The sequence below is a fragment of the Lathyrus oleraceus genome, chromosome 7 (assembly GCF_024323335.1).
Source record: "Lathyrus oleraceus cultivar Zhongwan6 chromosome 7, CAAS_Psat_ZW6_1.0, whole genome shotgun sequence".
NCBI classification, from domain to species: Eukaryota; Viridiplantae; Streptophyta; class Magnoliopsida; order Fabales; family Fabaceae; genus Lathyrus; species Lathyrus oleraceus.
This window is the reverse complement of record NC_066585.1, coordinates 112,924,275-112,930,274: the sequence shown is the minus strand read 5'-3', so window position 1 is coordinate 112,930,274 and position 6,000 is coordinate 112,924,275.

The window sequence follows — 6,000 nt, the reverse complement described above, 5'->3', positions numbered from 1 at the left end:
CTTTTATTCTTGTCAGCATATTAACACTAATACCACTTACGTTTGGCTGCATTGCCCTGTAATGTTACTTTTGTTTAAAAACTAAATTTTAGTTTTATTCTATGCACGATTATAAAAAATGACATAATTTTAACAATATCTAACAACAGAGATTATTGAAACTACATTATCTATTCATTACAATAAAAAAAATTAGATTGACATATTGATGTGAAAATATATTTAATCAATTTATGATTATGTGAAAATATATTTAATCAATAATTCACATTTTTATTTGGATAAGTAGTACATTCTTTTTATGTATATAGATTTTTCATTATTTATGGATGTGTACATTTTAATTAATGACAATTTTATAGTCCACTTGAGATTAGTCTCAAATTGGTGAGGAACACAATATGAGGCAATACTTGCAATAAGGATAATACTTGCAATCCTATCCCTTAAAGAGATTTAACATCGGTATATGTTTAGGATTATGTTTAGGATTGAGTTTGAACTTATGGTCCCATCGCGGTTAAATAGAGTTTAGATTCTATTATATCTCTATATTTTGTAATATTGATCTCTATGTCATTCTCATCTTTATCTATTAGCACATTTGACATAATGAAGATTGAGATATTTTTCGAATTTTGCATGTCAAACTTCATAGAAACCGCAAGCAATACTTTGTCTGGTTGAAAAATGTGCCATCTTCAGTTTGCTCTGCAATCTTAGGAAGTAGGTTGCAATACTTTGTCTGGTTGAAAAATGTGCCATCTTCAGTTTGCTCTGCAATCTTAGGAAGTAGGTTTGCTCTTCCATTAGAGACATTTTGAACTCATCAGGCATCAAATTAGAAAAATTAGAAAAATCCTTGCAAAGAATTTCATAAGTAGATATCATCAACATAAATATGAACTAAAAAAATATACTTTGCTTTATGTCTAATAAACAAAGTAATATCTACTTTACCACGATTAAATTTTTGTTTGATCAAAAAATTACTAAGGTGTTCATATCAGGCTCTAGGAGCTCGTTTCATAGAGGGCTCGTTTAAGTTCAAACACATAATTTGAATTTTCGTGATCCTCAAATCAAGGAAGTTGAGAAACATATGCTTCTTCGTTTATAAAGGCCATTAAAAAAAGCCGATTTTACACCAATTTGGTACAATTTAAAATTCAAGTAGCATGCAAATGCTAAAAATGGTTGTATTGCTTTAAGACGAGCTACGAGAGCATAAGTCTCCTCATAGTCAACTTCTTCAGCCTGACTATACTCTTTTGCCACTAACCTAACTTTATTTATAGTAATTATGTATTTTATGCTGTTCGTACTTTTGTATAATATTTCAGAAAAGAAAATCGAGAAAATCATTGATCACACTTTGCTTCTGCTTAGAGTCGACTCAAATTGCATGTCTCTAATACCTTAAGAGATATAGTTTTGTTGCTTGTCTTTTAAGCCTTAATTTTTATGTCATTGAGTCTCCTCATCAATTGCGCTTATCTAGATTGAGTTTTAGATCCGTCTTTCAGCAATCATGAATAAAAGGTCTGATTATAGCTTAAGAAATATGATTGAAATCAATCTATTGATTTTTTGAGTCAAGAACTATGTATGAGAATGATTCAAGTCATGGCCATCGTAGAATTTCAAAAGTCCTTTGAAAAAGAGATTATGCATGTGTGATTTGATTCACATAGTTTGTCTGACTCAAATCAAGCTCACATTGAACTCAGGGAAACATTTTCAGATTTCTTGATTTGAATCAAAGGAAGACTGATTCGAATCACAATAATATGACTTGAATAACATAATTTCCTGATTTTAATCACACAGAAATGGAGATCCACATGGTTGCTTATAGAACTCTTATTCAAATCACCTATCTGTGTGACTCGAATCACACAAATTGATTTCATATAGTTTTTGCTTATTTATTCAAATCACTTGATTTTCTAATTTCAATCATAACTCTTGTTTTTGGCTTGAATCATATTGTTGTGTAAACTATTAACATGTGCAAGTATACACAATCAAATAGTAACAAGTGATATAAAAGTAAGAGTGTCGATCCCACATAAATTATAATAACTTAAATTGATTATCAAATTAAAATACTGTGAATAGCCATGACCAAAGAGGTAACAATAATAATGAGTTCTCACAAATTCAGGTTGAAATGCAATAATTGATAAGTAATGAAGAATAAGTTAAATCAATAATGAAAGACGTGTTGGACAAAGATCTATCTAATGAAGTTTATATTTTATGTATGTCTGATGAGACATGTCAGAACAGATAGAGGCAGAAAGTGATTCAGTGGTGTATATCTACAATATTAAAGCATATGTATCAAGTCAAGAGATGAATTCTCGAGGTATCACAATAACAATGAATCATGTCTATTTTTAGAGCAACTTATCAAGTTTTTAACTTCTAAACCTCTTTCTATTTATCCAAAGAGGTTCCTTTTATATCCTATAACTTTTAGGGATTTTTGTCTTGTTATTGGATCATAAGCCTTGTGGATATTCCTTTCTCTTGGACCATTAAACACAACATATTCCTTTTTCTTTTCTTTAAATCATCTCTAGATAGTACAATTTTCAACGTGCACGAGACAACATCTTCTGTGGTAGTTTGCCGCACAAACAGAGACAATGCGCGCATTTATTTGCATATTAGCTTTTGCAGGATTTCGTCTTGTAGTGCTTGAACTTATCCATCCATATTTCCAGCTCACTTGCAGCCCTAATATTCACATTATTGCAACGTTTGCTCTAGTGCCATAGACCTTCAGTCCTTATAAACTTTTCTGCACCTAAGACTTTGTTGACATCTGAGGTAGAAATGATATTCTCAGTCTGTCATGCCAGAATTTATCATACAATAGTCTTACATAAGTGACAAACACATAAAAACTCACAAAAAGAGAGCACATAGTGCACTCTTCACAAAATGACTTAAAACAACGAAATGAACTTAAATTATCCTATTAAACTTGCTAATAACAAAATAAAATCAAGTGTTAATGGCTTGAATCACTCACAAATAGTGAGTTATCACACTTCCAAACTTGAATCATTACCCGTCCTCAAGTAATCTGATAGATAATATCATAAAAAACATACTTCCTTCATCTCTTACTCTAGCATCACATTTTGTGTAACCCATGATTTTTTCCGAAGGAATACATCCAAAAACTGACACAAGTCGGTCTTTGTTATAATTTAGCCTTGTTAGTGCATGTGTGTGTAACCAATGATGTTACCTGTCATGCCATAGGTCTTTAGTCAAGATAATTATCCTAAATTCTAGTTTTGTTACTCTATCATATGGTCCAATATTTCATTTATCCTAAATTCTAGTTTTGTTACTCTATCATATGATCCAATATTTCATTTTTTAGGTTTCAAAAGGGGGAATTGACTAGCTTACTTTTTATTTTGTTTTTTTGGTTCATTTAAAACTTAGGGATTCTACTTACATCACTTTCCCTAGTAACTCTTACTAGGTGCTTCACCTTTTTATCCGACGGAATCTCACTTGTAATGAATACAACTAATTATTCAGAGTAAAGACACTCATTGCTCTTTCAGTTATTCAAGCACAAGAACTTTATTCACAATGCTATTTGTCATTTTCATTTTTTCCCTCATAATTTTGTGTGTTTTTAAATGCATTAGTGAATGTAATAGATCAATTAGCTAGCCTTACTTGTGTTTTTCTCCTCTAAACAAAATCTTAAAATGAGTCTTTTTTCATACTTTAGAATAATTCAAACTTCTTAAGAGTCTAATTACTTTTTTTTACTTCTTCTGGCGTGATAGGGGTCATCACTAAATCACAATTTTGTGCACTGATTCTTTACTAATATCGTTCTTCCAATATTTTAGAAATTATGCTACTTTTGAGATTAAGTTGGATACTTTACTTATTTCTTTAGGTTAAATATCTTTGTGGTCCTCTAAATATCTCAAAATACATTTTTAAGTCCCTTAAAACACTTCCTTAAAAAAAATGGTCATCTTAAAATTTTTCATCCACATTTTTTTCTCTCCTGCAACTTAGTGACGATTTTTACAACTTAGCGACAAAATTAGCGATGATTTTAGCAACAATTTTAACGACAAATTATTATTTAGCGATCGAAATAACGATAATTTTAGGAAGATATTTTTTAGTGACAAAAAATATGAATGAAAAACTTTAGGAGAATAATTTTAAAAAAAAATATTTTAAAAGATTAAAAACGAACTAAGTCATTTAGAAAGATCACAGACATATTTAATCCTAAAAAAATTTAAATTGCCATTCAAAAATTAGATCGAGCGGCATATAATCTTATTTTTAGATTGAATGCGTTTTTACCTTAAAAGTGATTCAATCTGCATCACAAACTAACCAACTCTTAATTTAATGTAGGAAGAGATAACGTAATTTAATAAGTTAACTATGAAAATTTATTACATCTTGTCCCATTTTTATAGTTGGAATTTCTACCTTGAATTTGTGATAAGTTTGAAGTCAACCTAATGTAAGAAATTAGATCACTGATTTATTTCTATAATATATAATTCAACTATTAAAAGTCAAGATAAATATAATGTAAATACAAATAAGCATAAGTAAATTTGAAAGTAAATTAAAAATATAATAATTAGTTTTAAAAGTTAAAATACAAAAAACTAAAATAAATATTAAAATATTTAAAAAATTATATTAATCATTTTTATAAAAATATTATATAAATATGTCCCTGAAATCAACTACTTTCTTATGATCTCTCGTGTCATAGTTTGTGCTGCCTTTAGAACCATAGATAATATTGGTCATGCTTATGGTATGTATATAACAACTTCAACTTCTCTACAAATACTATAAAGTCAAACTAGTAATGCTGGTCACAACATGCATGGTTGCTCTAATAAATCTTGTTATATGGAAGACAAACATACTGTGGATAGCTCTTTTTGTGGTGATATTTGTTTTAATAGAGATTGTGTATTTATCTCTCATGTTAAGAAAATACCTTTGTTCCTGTACCCTCCCTACTTTGTTCCTATACCCTACATTTAAAAAAAAAATATTAACTTTGTTTTTATATATTTGAAATTAATTTTATTTTTCTAAAAATATATTTTTTAATTTTTATTTTGTATTCCGAAAGACATTATAAAAAGAATTTTGATAGTTAGTTTTTAAATATTTTTATTTTTATTTTATAAATCGGAAGATTTTTTAAAAAAATATATTTTTTAACTTCTATTTTATGTTCCAAAAATTGCAATAAAATTTCTATAGTCAATTTTTAAATATTTTTTATTTTTATTCTCTATATTAGAAGACATTTTTAAAAGAATTCCGTTAATCAATTTTTAATATTAATTTTTATTTTATGTATCGAAAAACTTTGTAAAAGAGTTTCAGGAATCGATTTTTAACTTTAACTTTTTTGTGTACCGAGAGACTTTGGAAACGAATTCCGATAGTCAATTTTTTTAACATTTTTAACTTTTAATTTGTATATCAGAACCAAACGAGTGGAGAACCAAACGAGTTTGAGCAACAATTAGTAGAACAACTAAAAGAATTTATTTGCGACCAAAACGTTAGTTGTTTGATTGAGGGAGTGGGAGGAACTGATGCTGACCAAACAAATATCAACTTGTTTGTAACGAGCCAACAACAATCAAACAGTGACGATGTCGTAAAGGACGGAAAAGGTTCTTCCAATAGCAACTTCTTCATATCAAGGGGAGGCTGCTGGGAGAAGCAGAAGAAGTAGCAGAGCCCAACTCATCTATATTTACAATTTCTTGGGGAGAAATTTCAGACAAGGAGAAAATTTAATGCAAATCCCACGTTCTAGGCTTCTCAAGATTGGAATTATAATACGAAATATCAAATCTAGATAAATTTATGAAAGGACACTTTACCTATCTTTTTTGGTAAAAATGGGCATATCCTAAAGCTTGGGTACAAACCGCCTACATTATAATAGGC